The sequence below is a fragment of the Abramis brama genome (genome assembly GCF_963993115.1).
Source record: "Abramis brama genome assembly, chromosome: 17".
Classification (NCBI taxonomy): domain Eukaryota; kingdom Metazoa; phylum Chordata; class Actinopteri; order Cypriniformes; family Leuciscidae; genus Abramis; species Abramis brama.
In genome coordinates this window covers 34,036,544-34,053,366 of record NC_139979.1, presented here as the reverse complement: position 1 = coordinate 34,053,366, position 16,823 = coordinate 34,036,544, and positions in this window count along the sequence as shown.

The window sequence follows — 16,823 nt, the reverse complement described above, 5'->3', positions numbered from 1 at the left end:
ATGTAAAGTTTAGGCTTACAACCAGGGTTAGGTGCTTCTACATCAGTGTTATTCACCTGTCATTTCCCTCTGATTTTAGGGATAACTTATGGGTAGGGATAGGATTAGGACTACATTTTCGGACAGAAATGTTGTTCCAGGATCAACAAAATATTTACTTTACTTTGGCAAAATCACGGTGGCCACACCGATACAGCTTATAGGGAACAATTCAAAAGGAGTCAAAGGGACTGATCATGAATCCGGACTCCAGCTCTTTAGATATCAAGTTGTCGACTGTTTTGGGTTTGGCTATTGCAGACTGTAGGTTTTTGCAAATAAGGCTAGTAGTAGGTAAGCTTTCCATACCTGGATTAAAGCCTTCCTTGGAACCTAAATGTAGATATTGTGTAGAATTGCTCATTCGTGCCCTAAAGAGGAGACAAAGATAGGAGATGACAGATAATTTTTTAATTCTTCATTGGAGTTTTCTGAGGAGGGATAGACAGGGCATACGGAGTGAGCATGAGCTCCAACACAGAAATTACATATGTCATCCCTGGAATCGCACTTGGACTGTGTTACATAATATGTAGAATTGATGAGTTGGGTAAGGCCTGGATTAGTGTCTGGATATCTGGGAAAGGCGGGATTGAAAAGGAGACATGAGGAAGGCTCATGTGTGACGGAATTACACAATACACAAGACACACTTCAGCAGCCCAGGAAAACACTGTAAAGCTCCAGCTCAAGAGCACCCCAATAAGGACATTGATTCCACTGGGCGATTCGGTCTGCACATTTGGCTGAAAATAGCCTGTAATAGGTGAAAAAATGACTATTTTCGTAGGAGTGTGACAGTTCAGCTATGCTAGATAAAGTGTTTATCTAGCATAAAATTATTTCTGGCCAGGGAAATGGACCGTTTGCGGAAGCAACCTCACACTTGGATCTGCTCCGATAGCAGAGGAGGAATGAATGGAAGAGGGAGGAGGGCGGCCACTTGCAAAGGCAGCCTTACGTTTTGGTCTCTACCATGGCTAGATGGATCCGATTAAGTCTGGAAGACAGAAGGAAGAAGTTAAATACAAAGAAGGAGAGGACAGATGAAGCATGAGCATCTCACCTACGGGAGGGGGAAAGGTTAACGTCACTGTCGGGGTGGCTGCGTAACTGTCAGTCATAATTCGGGTTTGGGCAAGCCGAATGCTGAAAGAACTGACAACGGGAAGAAATAGGAGGCTGTTTTCATACCCTGGTATTAATTAGAAGATTAGATGGGCGTTTAATAAGTTATTTAATAACTTGAAGTTATTGCGTTTGATAAATTCACTAGAAGTCAGTATATTGTTTGTTTTATATTGAGTTTGTCAGTCTTCGGACTAGTTCTGATTATGGAATTTTTAACATACTAAAGTTACATTAAAATTACTTCTCAACTTTCCAGTCAAACTTCTTACACTCCAGGATAATTAAATCTGTATAGCAAACGTTTGCAGGCACAAGTGTGTAAAACATGGTAAATGATCTTTTCTCGTTTGATAATCATACAACTTTTTTTAATCATACATCTATTTTATCATAACAATTTAGCTGATAGATGATTTAGTTGACAATGAACACATGCAATGCAAACTGTAGCATTGCCATTTTTCTTTCTTATATCTCATAGTGTGACTATTGAGCAATTAAATGGCCTCTGACAAAAGAGGAGATATCAAAGTTGGAATATACCACATTTTATTTTTTATTTTTCGTCTCCTTTTCCAGTAAATGTTGCTGTGTACAACAAGGGCCACATAGAGTTTGGGTTTTCAAGTACTGCTCAAGACGAAAGAGGCCACTTAATTTAATGAAATAACCAAGGCTACAGACCAAAGGTTATTTGTTTAATTGTTTTCAGCCCGATAGAACAACTTGAAAATATCCGAACCTTTGTCCCACTGCTGGAATATATCAAGTCTGTTGTCCGATAGATTGAATTAAATCAGCAGAGTAAATCTATCAGTGTAACGGTGGAGAAACAGGCTTTGGAAGCGGACACAGGCTGAAGATATACAGCAATGAGGAGTAAAGAGTGCAGACTACACCATTCACAACAAATTTTACATCAGTGCAGAAGTTTGAATACTTTCCCTTCAGCTATTTTGAACCAGTCTGAAGGAATATGATAACTGAATGATTTACTGCTAATGTGACCGCAATAATTAACATTATGATGATGATTATCCTTTGTACAGAACATAAATACATAATATACATACTGTGGATGGTCAGGATAGCACTGCAGTACTGGCCTTTATGTAAATGTCTGGGAATGTAAATGGGTTTAAGGTAGCTGAATCAGAGTTTGCATTTGAGAAAAGGTTATTGGAGTGGAAAGAATATGTTTGTATAGTCAGTCTTAACTCTCACAGGTATTAGAAAATCTTGTTAGGTTGTAGATTTGTGTGGTTGTCAGTCAAAATAAAGAATTATGTCTATTTGTTTAATAAAATATTTCAAGACAAAGCATCTGAAATAGATTTGCAGCATGGAAATCAAACTAAATGGAAAGAAACCTTCAGGAAATGCCCATACTGTGCCGGTGTTTAACTGTATTACTCCATCATCTTCAGCTGTACTTTACTGAACCCTTGAATAAATGTTGAATTAAATATTTAAAAACAGGCTTATGAATCTTATGAAAGTTCCAATCCTTCCTTCGTGTAAAATTGAATAGCTTCTCTAAAACAGACATGACTAATATAATCTGCATTATTACAGTACACACAATCTAGACTTTACCATGTCTTGTTAGACCGCATTCACATCTCGCAAGCCAGAGGATACTTGCAAATCCATGCAATGTCTTCAAGAAGTCACAGTGTGTGTTTGCATTGTAATAAAAGCTTCATAAATGGTCATCAGATTCTACATTTGGTGTGTTTCCTCTGTTTCTCAGTGATAGCACTAATCTATACTAAACTGCTGCAGTTGAAGAAGGTTTAATACAACAGCTTAGTGGGATATTCTCCACTATAGCATTACTTTCTGGATCAGAGAGGATAAACATTTCACTTTGTAGGGCTAGGACTAACTCTATGAGACCGCCTCAAGACCGGTCAGGGTTGTTTGTTTGGTCTTTATGTTGCAGGTTGGTGGCGGGATCTGTATTGTCATTCTTCTTGTTCCTGTTTTCTTGGGGGATTTATATATGTATATTTATGCGGCAGCAGCATATCTTACATGCTCACATCAGTGTGTCTGTATCTATTAGCAGAAGCAAGTCCAGTAATTAAAGCTGCAAGCAGCGATGAAAAGGGCCCTCGCACCCGTGCCACCGCCGCCCGGCGGCTTTAGGAAAAACAGAGCACAGTGGGCAGTATGTAAATATAGGAGGACTATGTCAAAGTAATTTGTATTTGCCACACTTCCTGCTACCAGCAGGTGGCGCTATTTCTATAACCAAATATGAGCATGGTCATGTATTCAGGACAGGACTCTTATCAAACATGTGAAGTTTGGGGCAGATTGGACATTGAATGCCTGAGTTACTGCAGGCTGTCTGTGGTTGCCTAGCAACATCGGAACTGCAAGCAACATTAATATTGAACTTATCTGATCATGCATATATAACCAAAAGGCCGAAATTAGGTGTACGTTTGTCAGGCTGCCGAGGGCACACCCTTCGACGAAAACTCAAGATCTTCGCAATTTAACATCGCAAAGGCCTTAAGATTACACTCATCAAATTTGAAGAGGATCAGATCAAAACTGTAGGAGGAGTTCGTTAAAGTACAACATCAGGAAATGGCGAAAACTGCCCAAAATCTGAGAGGACGTTCAAAATAGCTGACTTCCTGTTGTGTTTAGGGCTGTGCTCCAAGAGACTTTTTTGTAGGTATTGGGTCATTACATGTATGTACCAAATATCATACCTGTACGTGAAACCAGGAGCCAGGGCAAAATGTAGGGGCAATAACTGAGCCATTTTGCCCCACCCAATTCTGAAACCCACATCACACGTAAATTTTCACCACTTCTGAAGCGTGTGCAAAGTTTCATGAGTTTTCGAGCATGTTTAGGCCCTCTAAAAAAAAGCGATTCACTTTGGAGAAGAAGAAGAAGAAGAACATCTTCACCCTTTATTCAATTATTATTAAAAATGTGTTAATGAATTTGTAAGCATACTGCATGGTTGTGCTTGGAGTCAATTGTTTTACTGTTTTGAGCAGGGCATGATGAATGAGATTTGTAATGCTGCAAAACTGAACTAACCATGATATTTTCCCCTATTTTTTTTAATTCAATGAAGTGGTTCACATTTATATAACCTCTAAAACTTTTATCAGAAGCGCTCCATTTTGCAGAAACATTTGTTCAGATAGAATGATCATGTTAGGATGTCACACAACACGCTATAAATTTGTGCCGCTTGTCTCCTGGATGTGTGAGGATGAGTCACAGCCCGAACGCTTCTGAAGATTTGACACAGCACATCTGAAGCCATGAAGCTGATGCCCCTCGGAAGCTGTTAGCGTCAAAGGGAATTCTTCTACCGTAATCTCTTATTTCCCCCATATTTTATTGCAGCGTGCAGAATACAGTGATGAAAACAGGACAAAAGACATCACTCTTCTGTGCGAGATATCAAAAGGTCAGGCCTGAGGTTTTAACTTGTTATCTGGTGGGAATTATGGGTTTAGATCTTAGTAATAAGAGTTATCACAGGTACGCTGCCTGTGAATGTGTTATTCTGATGAATGTTGGCCTTTAAGATTGAAAAGACTCATCCATCTACACATTGAGCAATCACATACTGCAAAAAGACAGCACGACTTTTACTAAGGTTACGGGTTCTTTTCCTTTTGCTGTATCTTTCCTTTGCCAATAAAATAATACAGGTCAGACTGGGGCTCACTGTCACAAGGTCTATATCTCAGTAATATCCAATTACACAAAAGATTGGTTTCTCTAATAGTGGTTTTGCTTTTATTTTCAATTAGAATATATATTATTATATATTAGAATATATTATTATTCTATATTAGAATATATATATGCATACTACGATTCAAAAAATGTTTTATGTTTTTGAAAAAAGTATTTTATGTTCAAAAAGCTGAATTATTTGATAAAAAAAATAGTAAATAAAGTTATATTGTGACATAATTACAAATTAAAATAACTGTTTTCTATTTGTTTAAAAAAAAAAAATGTAATTAATTTGTGGGATGCAATGCTGAATTTTCTAGTCAAGTCACCTTTATTTATATAGTTATTTATATGTTTCAAAGCCGATTTACAGTAATAAACAGGATAGCAATGATCAGTGATTTTCAATTCAATTCAAAATTCAATTACCCTACAAATTCACTGTACTCAAGCACAGCCTGAACGCAAACGGAAGAGACTCAAGCAAGTCTTTGCTTTACAATATGACCCACCTAGCCCAGCCAAATGGCTTGAAGATCAATCCGGACAAGACCAAAGTACTGACAATGGATGGCTCGCCAGAAATTGTGCACTTCAATGGATTCCATATAAAACAAAAGTTTGAAGAGTTTGCATGAGTTTAAAGTCCAATCGGTGAAGACTGCTGAATGAATGGATGGCTCGCCAGCAATTGTGCATTTCGGTGGAAAACAAGTGCAGGAAATTAAGGCCCAATCCCAATTCTCTGTCTTACCCCTTCCGCGTTTTTGCACTGTCACGTGAATGTGCAAAACTAAGGGGAAGGAGTAAGACAGAGAATTGGGATTGGGACGCGCTAGATTGCTTCAGCTGCTGAAATCCATTCAAGAATTGGTCAGGATATGTGTGCCTGGCTCAGATGGTGACAATGGAAAAAGGTAAATATTGATATTAGGACCAAAATATGCCTCTTTCGGACGCTGATCCTCTTGCATGGATCCAAAACTTGGATCTTACTCAAGCCAGAGCTGAACAAACTTGAGGCTGGTGCACATATCCGCACTGAAGAAGACATGGACCAAACACATTGAGGAAGATCTGAGGAAAATGTAGCTCAACCTCCTCCACCAAGAAGATCACCATCAGAAAGTCAGAATCCTGCGGTCCCGGCACAGCGCCAGCTCAGGACCAGAGTGAAGTGAGAGATGAATAGGGAGTTCAAAAGAACAGGGTTTATTTGAAATAGTGAAAGGACCAGATATAATGAAGATCATTTTTAAATGAAAGGTTGAACTTGTGTTTTTGGGACAAGGGTATAGTTCATAAATGTCCGGTCAAGCGGAGTTGTTTCCAGTGCAATAACAGTAGGTATACTCACTACTGTGTTTAGAAACATTATGCAAAGAAACTGATGGTAACACTTTATGTGTAATGCTTTATGAAGGTATCCATAATGTACATTATAATGCATTACATATTTTTTTATAAATAATTGTAACCAAAGTTAAAATGCATTATAATATTCACAGATTCCTTGTTAAATCTGAAATTGGTTGTTTGTCATGTATTAATGCACTATCCTTTCTAAAGACGTACTATAAATGTGGCTACAATTATTCATTAAACCATACAATGCATAATAAGGTGCATTACAAGGCATAATGCATTAAAATACTTTTTATATTGCATTTTACATAAAGGCATTAAGTACAGTGTTACCAAACTGACTTTAATAAAAAAAACCTATTTGAGAATTATTCACTGGAGTCAAATGTGTGAAAACTAGCCCTGGTCACCACTATATTCAGAACAGGCTGATTTTGTATTCATGTTATGCATGTCTGTTTAAATGTACATCAAATAGACTATGCTTTACACAAGTTCTCCAGAAGCAGTCGTACTGTAATTTCCATTCGCTGCATTTTATATATAATTAGATGTCATTGCCATATGCCACAGTCGTCTGAAACACCAGCATATAGCGCAGTGTCATGCTAATCTGCTGGACTGCTTCGGCTGATGCTCACGCCTGTGTGTTTTTACATGTGCATCAGCCCTCCAGATTTGCTGGGACTGTGGTTTTGCATTCCCTCAGCGGGGCGCTGGGAGCACACATGCATGCGGTCCGGGCCGGGCTCGGGGATCCGGGATCGGGGATGTGTGTGCACTGATCCAGAAGATGTCGAGATCACATCACGCAGAGAGCCCTGCTTATAGCTCCCAGCCGCAAGCTAAACGTTTGGCAGATCCGTGCGGTTTATGGTTGTCAGATTGTGTCCCACATGCACAGATATGTAAATCAGACTGACAAATAACTCAAGCCCTGGTTAGAGAGGAGAGGGCATTTGCACTCAGAGTGGAGGCTAATGTAGGGAATGAAGTGAGAATTTATTCAAGTCAAAAAAGGCATCGCTGCTTGACAGGATGGTGCCAAAACCATTCCTCTTTTGTCTGTGAAGAAAATGCGATGCCACGGGGCAATGATGACTTTAATAAAACATTCACGCTGCACTGAAATCCAACTGCATAAACTGCAAAACCTGAGATAACAAATGGTAAAATGACATACGAGAACCCTTACTTTGAGCGTATGATTATGCAGGTTTGTTTCACCAGAGATTGATACTGTTGCTGCTGTGAATCTATGGCATTCATTCTTGAGATTTTGGAAACGTTAGCAAGACTGAGCAAAGATTTCCACTTTAAAATGGATCAAGAATCATCACTAAACTGAACTCAGCAATACAGTAACACTACGGGACTATCTTATACGCACAGGAACTTGCATAGTTCAAATTCATACGAATTTGGCAACTCATAAAATATGTATGATTTTAGCAAAAATCGTAGGAGTGAGGTCGTATGAATTGGTACGAATTAGCCACCTCATAAATTCGTATATGAATTGCCGCGAGATCGGGTTGGATGGAGTTTAAAATCATCCAGTAGTCTCAGTTCATTCATTCGTTGAAGTGAAAGTTCTGTAAATATTTATGATAAATATTTGATGCATTATTTCTGTAACTGACTCAACTCAACTGACCCATTAAGAGTAAATGGAAACCTCTAAATATAAAACACCTGGACAGATTTAGCCAAATTATTTCCATGATACATAAAGGTTGAGTTCTTCTGTTTTGTACCCATTCTCAAGAATAATGATGAATAAATGTGGCCCATTTTCCATTGATTTCCTCTTCTCATCTATGTGATATAAACTTAATCCAGTTTCTGGATCTTGGTGGTAAACCTTGTTCTGATTTGTCGCTACCATGGTTAAAGTTAGGGTTAAAGGTTGGATTGCCAAATAAACATTCACAGAATAAGGGTCATCTAGACATGACTCAAACTTTCTCACTTGAAACCACACAGCAGAAACACAGTGTTTTTTTTTTCTTTCTTTTTTTTCTGGGTGTCAGTATATTTTTTATTATGTTTTTACATTTATGTTTTCAGTTAATTTAATATAATAAATATAATCCAGTTTTTTTATATAAAAAAAATTATATATATATATATATATATATATATATATATATATATATATATATATATATATATATATATATAACATTTTTTACAAAGATATTCATCCATCTCTAGGCTGAATATTGTTCAGACTCAAACCACACAAGGATAAACAGTCAGATGATTATGTAAATACAGCTATAAGATATGAGTCACTTTGTATAATGGGTGCTGAGTGCTTGTACCTTCTTTTTTTTTTTTTTTTTTGCATTGGAAAAGAGACAGTCTGTTTTTCAGCCTTGTTTCATTTAACTCTTTTGTTGCTTTCTGTTTCTCTGCATGAAATGCAACAAAGGCAAGATATCATTGGTTTCACAGTGTATTAACTTCTGTGAATGTGAAATAAACAAAAAAACAATAACAAATCTCACCCATGCATGTTATAACCACAGACATTCATCAAAGTAACTGTAACAGTCAAAGACTCAACACATTGTTGCCTATCAAATTTGCTGTTAAAACTGTGAAACAAGTATGATATTATTTACCCTAGTAACAAACCAGGACATGTTCCTGGATCATCAACATCCATATTTCTTAATTTGTGTCAGGACTGCAAAATAATCAATCTGTAATGTTTGATATTTTGAATAGAATATCAACACAAATATGAATTCTCTTACGTCTGCTCCGCTTTATTTGTGTTCACATTGATGCATTAGACAGCTGGGCTTTTAGTCCAAAGGTGTGCATATTTTTGGAGACAAAAATGATTTATTCTCACATGTTTGCTAAATGTTTCGTCATACAGAATACCATTTCTATGCATTTGTCACTGAATTATGCGATCTGAAGACCTGGAAGAGCGTTTAGAGCGAGCTCTGTCTCTCCTGTAGTTATAATGAACAATCTGTTCACTGCGTCTGTCAAATCAACGAAAGACTCAGAAGGAAAAGTATTTATGTTCCCTGTAAATCATCTTTGGCTGCATTATAATGATTTCTTACTTTAGAATACGATCAAGATTGCATCGGTGGATTTGTTCTGGGAATTTGGCTGTTACAAGTATAACATTTAAAGCCACTTAAATGAAATAGTTCGAATAAAGATCAAACAAAAGTCACTAAAATGATCTAAATTTAACATTAGTCAAAACACTGCATTCATGACACCTTTACACATCTTTTGTTCCGAATCAATGGTTCAGCGCGTGTATCAAACTCATGTGATTTCAGTAAACGAGGCTTCAATACGTCATAACTGTTAGGCCGTGTGTCCACCAAAGTGTTTTTAGCCAGCTGAAAACGCTAGGCGCTCTGCTGAAAACGCCTATCTGTGGGCGCTTGAGAGCGTTTTGGCAGCGTTGCGTTTTCTTTCAGTTGAGACACGTTGCTCGTTATGAACGGAATATCCGCGAAAGTGTTACTAGTATCTCATTTCACACATATTTTGTTTCTGTGTTGATTCTATATTAAAATGTCGATACAATGTAATGTATTTTCTCTGGCTCTTGTTTTAAATGATTTTGTTCCGTTATTATGCTTGTTGTCGTCTGTTGACGTTGTACAAGCAGAATGTGGCGGTTGGTCGGTGTGGTATTAGTCCCGCCCCTCCTCCAGTGTGATTGGATGGTTGGGTAAAAAGTGACAGTGATGAGCGCAGCGTTTTACCCAAAGTTGAACATTCTTCAACTCTCGGCGACCTGTAAAAAACGCCGAGCACTCGGCGCTTCAGCGTGAAAAAAACGCTCAGCGCCTCGCTACGCTCATGGCGTTTTAAAAATGCGGCGCTCCCATTGAAAACAATTGAAAAAACACGCCAGCCGCGTGAAAAAACGCTTTGGTGGACACACGGCCTTACGAAACATTTCAAAACACTTGGAAATTTCAGTGGTTCACCACTCTCTGTCAACCCATGAATCATGAGTCACTGAAAACCAATGAACAAGTGTCTGTGGGTCTTACCTGATCTCTGATCAGTTTTATACATTTGTAGACGTTTTAATTTGACATTAGTATAATTAAAATGAATAATGCTAGTCAATAGTCATTGGCCTGTTTAGCTGAGCCATTCATAGAACAAAACAAACCCTGACAGTTGATAAAAGACATAGACACTTGATAATCATATTAGATGATTAGATAATTGCATTTGATTTTACTTTCATAAAAAATAAAATAAAAATGCTATAGATTTGTAAAAGGTGTTTTTATGCATGTTTTTGTTTCATTTACACTGTTCTGGCCACTAGGGGTCACCGCAGAGAGTGTTCCGCCCACCACTACTTACATCACTACTTGAAGACTAAACTTGACCATAACTTGACATAAACACACAGCAGTTACAGGAAAAATACAAGACCAGATACAATGGAAAAATGAGGCCTATTTATACAACAAGACTAATGTTATGAGCAGCAACCTTTTCATTTCGGGTATGTCATTTATGGGGGGTGTGGGGTTAAGGTTTAAGGGTTAAATGTGAACTTACTCTAATATCTAACGATACACAAACATTTTAAAGTAGTTCAAATGTTGACCTATATCTTACCAAGATTTGCTTTATTATATACATAAATGGACTAAGGTGATCAAAATTAGACCGTTGTGAACACTGTTCAAGGACTTCGAAGTATGCAGCCTCTGAACTGGGATGCAGTTATAGTTAATATCTGCAATAGTGACATCAAAATACAAAACATTTGGGGGTAGCTTTTGTAAACAGAATGTAAACCACCTAAACACAAATGAAAACTATTCACTTTCATCCGAGGCTTGGTGTTGTCATTTCATAGCGGGGATTTCAGTGCGTCTGACTTAGCAGAATCAGAATTGAGCTTAGCTCATAATATCAGATCAACTAGTTTGCTAGCTAACAGTATTGATGCACTGACAGAATCTCAAATGTAAATTAGTTTGAACAACTTTACAGATGCACAAAATCATAAACAATATTGGGGATGGTTATTTTTTTGAAAATAATGCATTACACTATTGCGTTACTCCCTAAAAAAGTAACTAATTGCATAATTTTTTTATGTAAAGTAATTCATTAAATTACTTTTGGGTTACCTTCTCACCTGGGCTGGCCTTACTTTGGGTTCTGGGTTCACTTTTAATTATAAAAACAAAAGTTCTATTTTTGGTAAATGTGAAGGCCCTTTGTAGAAGTGAATAAGCCTCAGGCTGAAGGAAGTGTAAATTCACTCCTGTACAGTAGAGGGCGCAGCTCAAACAAACCTTTCATCAGTGCCTGGATCACAGAAGATCAGGACGCAGGAGAAGAAAGTTCAACACTTTTACTTAAGCAATAGAAACAAAGAAAATGAAACACAAATGTGATACTTATCTAAACTCATTTTTGCTTATTGGTAGGGTTGAATTGGATCATTGAAGGTCAGCCGCAAAAGACGTTGCTTAATAAAGTGAGATTAAATACATTTACCACCGATTTCACATATAAACCTAATCCCAGACTAAAATGCATGTTTGAGCTGTTTTAACTGAAAGCAACTTGACTTATCTTAAAATATATCAGTGCCATAGTTTTGTCTCAAGTTGCTCACCAGTGATGGTTTTATTTTTCTAAGGCAAGTTTATCAAAGCTGTTTAAATGCCATAATTGAATTAAGGCCTAATCCTGGCTTAATCTAAGACCTGTCTGTGAAACCGGGCCAAAGTATATTTGTGTAATGTAATATATTTAATTATTGCAGATTTGGATAATATTCAGCATTTGCGTTTCACTGTTGTTATTCATTTTGAGTATGTGAGATGAGTAAATGCTTACATTAAGGGTACATTTACATGACAACAATGTACCAAAAAGGAAAAAGTTTTTCCTTTTGCATTTCCCCTGTACAGACGACACCATTGTCAAAATGATCCCGTTCACGTGGATTATTCAAGAAACACTATGCGCCTATAGACTGAACACGTTACACGCATGCGCATGATCACAAATTCAAAAGTCGATAACAGTATTGTTTAAAAATTCAGGCCCCCAAAAAGCCTGACATGAACGGCCAAAACGCAGACATTTAAAAAAATTTTTTTTAGTGGAAAACAGAGTCTGTAAACAGCCCTGTAGTCTAGAACTACGATAACCATCAACTTACTCATGATTTGTCTCAACATGGGGATGGAAGAGCTGTCAGTCATTAAATGGGAAAACGCACCCACCCTTCAGTTACTTATTTGAAAAAGTAACTCAGATATTTTGTTGTGAATTTAAAAATAATGTGTTTCTTTACTAGTTAATTGAAAAAAGTAATGATTACGTAACTCGAGTTACTTGTTATGCCCCCAACACTGTCTATAAATATTGAATTCATGGAATTATTTGGTTGATTCTATAAGCTCAACCGTGCTTAAGGCACGAAACCCATGAGGTTTGAGCAAGCACTGTTGATCTTCCGTTTACCATATAGAGGACCACAATCTCTCCTTGAAGGGAACGCCATCCATTAATCTGTGCCACTTGCTAACAAAGGAAATTTGTCCACTGGGCTCCTGACCTGACCAAGGTTGAGTAGCACTGATCTATGCTAACTACCATGCAAGCACAGCACTGAATGCAGATGAGCCACATCACAAACTACTACTCCCAATCGCATCTGATATGAGATACAACATCATCAAGAAAATAACATGTGATCTGATTTTCACATCCTAGTCTATGGAGTAGAGTAGGGTTGCACGATTTGGGGAGGGGGAAATCTAATTGCAATTTGTCTGCTAAAAATTGCTATTTAAAGAAAAGAAAGATTTAAGGAAAAACAATATAATAGTAATTTAATCATGCAAAGAAGCTAGCTAAAGTCAGTGAATAAAATACTGACACAATGATAAAGTAACAATAATATTCATGATCAGATTCACTGAATAATTAAGTAAACCTAATTTCTTAATTTAGCTTAGTAAAGAAACCTCATTGCTTAACGGGCTACTCTCTGCTGTCTCAGACGACGACATCACTTCCTGTCGGCCAGCATAACTTCTGTTGGGTGCAATTCGTAACCTCACCACTAGACGCCGCTAAAAATTACACAGTGCACCTTTAAGTTTGGGAAGATGGTTGCCGCACGTTGCATTCCTAAATGTATGTTATAAGTGGCCTAAACTCAGCAGATGCAGAGATGGAGCAGCATCTGCTCATGAGTTGCTCACATGTAAGAACGCAGTGCTGTGCTTTACTCTGAAACATGCAGTGCATATATTTAATAAGATAGCAGCCTTCGCGATTTTATAATCGTACTGAGACATATCACGACTTTGATTTTATTTCGATTAATCGTGCAGCCCTAAATAGTTGCATGCCAATGTCACAGTATTATCCATTGACATTACAACGCTGTCTTGTTCACTGACTACACAATAAAACATTCAAGCTTTCCAACATCCTTGTTTCAAATGGGCAACAAGCGACATTAAGGAAGAGATGTGACGATTTAAACAAGCTCAATGTGTAAATGCAGTTTCTACAACAAGAGAAATAAAAGACTACATTTCTTTTCTTAGAAGTGCATTCTTTCAAAATGCTTCCAACCTGTCTGCAAGCATCAGAATTTCCTGTTTTGGCATTTCATTGTGAGCCAGTGTCTGGCGGGGACACATTGAGAATGGTTGTCTCTGATGATAATAACAATGCTCAGGGGGGTGGCAGTCCTTGTAGCACACGTTATCTTCAGTCTACCATGCACAAGAGTGTTGTTTTTTTCACATGCCTGGTAAAGCAGCCTTAGGCAAATGTCAAGACGGCCATTATCAGCCTCGCACATTTATTGTCTAGCATATTAGTAAAGCTACCGCACATTCGCTCGGGTTCCCCGTAATCCTCTGCAGGAGTGTGGACCGGTGGACCGAGCTTTCGTGTTCTAGAGAACCATGTAATGTGGCATTATTATGTATTGTTGTCTAGAATTGAGTTTAGAATACTTAAGGATTTTTTTTTTTTTTTTTTTTTTTGAAAGAAGTCTAGTATGCTCACCAAGGCTGCTTTTATTTAATCACAAAAAAAGTAAAAAAATAAAATAAAATAAAAAGTATTATTGTGAAATATTACAATTAATAATTTCTATTAAAATGTAATTAATTCCTGTTTTCAAAGCTGAATTTTCAGCATCATTACTCCAGTCTTCAGTGTCACATGATCCATCAGAAATCATTCTAATATGCTGATATGCAGCTTAATTATTAATAACAATATAAAACCGTAAAAAAATAAATAAATGTTTTTGCCACTTTATATTTTTGCGGAAACCTTGAGACCGAGCTTTCGAGGGTGTGTGTGGACAGACCGGATGATGGTGGCTGCCAATGGATCTACTCACAGGGAATAAGAAGGATTCGGTTGGCAGAAGCACCAGGTGAAAACCCATCCAATCTTTCAGAGATGGGAGTAAAGGTGCGAAGTAAGCATCTTATCGCAATCCTCAAGCACATTGTTGTGCTATTTCCCCTGTCTTGTGTCCGTCATTGTGTGTGGAACTTTTAGTTGACTTTCCAAGCATGTGCTGCATCCAGACGGCTCATACAGTTCTCATTAAAGTTTAACAAGAGAGGAAACACTGGCGAAAATGCATACATTTTCTCAAGTTTCACTCCACAAGAGGTCTGTTCAATAATAAATGTGACCCTGGATCACAAAACCAGTAATAAGTCGCACAGGTATATTTGTGGCAATAGCCAACAGTACATTGTATGGGTCAAAATTATCAATTTTTCTTTTATGCCAAAAATCATTAGGATATTAAGTAAAGATCATGTTCCATGAAGATATTTTGTAAATTTCCTACCGTAAATATATGTGAATGCAGTGAATGCAGCACAATCACCAACATAAATGGACAACTTTAAAGGCGATTTTCTCAATGTTTAGATTTTTTTGCACCCTCAGATTCCAGATTTTCATAGTTGTATATCGGCCAAAAATTGTCCTATCCTAACAAATCATACATCAATGGAAAGACTATTTATTCAGCTTTCAGATGATGTATACATCTCAGTTTCATAAAATTGACCAATATAACTGGTTTTGTGGTCCAGGGTCACAAATGTGGTTTTCGTGGCATGAGGGAGGAGTCGAGGAGCACTGGGATTAAAGGGTGTGTGTGCTGGGATTGTGTCTCTCACATACAGTTTCACACACCCAGCCAGCATTCCTGAGCGGAAATTATTTGTAATTATTCATATACAATATCGACATAACAGCATGCTAAACACAAATATTGTATGCATAAACAGTTTAATCCCACAAAGTCAGTCCTTCTAAATGAAAGAGCCAGTCGTTTCACTGCAGCAGATGTTTGGACTCTGGCCGTCGAGATCCACTTTCCTGCAGAGATTCACTACAACCCTAATCACACCTGGACACGCTAATCAAGGTCAGGATTACTGGAAAGTTACAGGCAGGTGAGTTTGATCAAGGTTAAAAGTAAAGTCTGCTGGAAAGTGAGAAGCTCTCCCAGCAAGCTATTCTGCGTTTAAAAGACATCTAATAGCGTCCAAACACAGCCCAGACGTCTAAAACAAGGCAAAATATGGGTCGTCAGTGAGAATTTAATAGACATCTAAACCATAGCCTAAGAATAGACTAGTTATCAATTAGATAACAAAGAAACGAATTGAAACTATGGGATGTTTGCTGGGCTGTGTTCGAAGCTCTGGTTCTCATAGAAACATGATGTCAGAGTGTTAGGGGTAAATATTGTGGCTGTGGATCCACAACCATGATATTTTATTCTGTAGGTCCCTAATATACGTCAGCATCCAGCACATTGGCTGGACCATTCTTTGCTGTTGTTGAGATTTCAGTATTTTCCCAGTTGGTTTTGCATGACTAAAAAAGCTGCCCGGAGGCATTGCCAATATGGCTTCCTAGTGAACGGACTTTCTTTGAAAGCGACATTGACCGAGGACAGTTGTAATGAGGTACACAGTTGTAACACTGATTTCCCCTTTCATGCAAGTTCGAACAGTCATCATCCACGGGCACATTCACGTTAACATCTTCTCTTTGCACAGAAAAACTGAAGCATATTCCAAATTCGCGCTGAAATACTTGAAGGAGAAAAAAACTCATGTTTTATTGTGAATAGAATGTCATTCATGTCTGATCATGAAAACATATTTTGCATGTAATTATTGATTTGTAATTTTGGGACATGCTAGCATGCAACTGTAAGGATCTGAAAAAATCAGACTGTTATATTTGGGGTCCCATGTTGACTGCACTGATGGTGGGACGGTGTATATCACCATCACTGTGAACATTGAAAAAAAATACTGAACTGATGTATGGAACACGTTAAAAATACTTGAAAACAATTAGAGGATAAAATGTGGTAACACTTTAGAATACTGTTCCTTCATTAATGAATAATTACACAGGAACAAACGAGTAACGCATTATTAACATTCTAGTAACTATTAACTAACAAGAAACTCTGATTAACAAATTAGTAAGTAATAGCGCTCAGA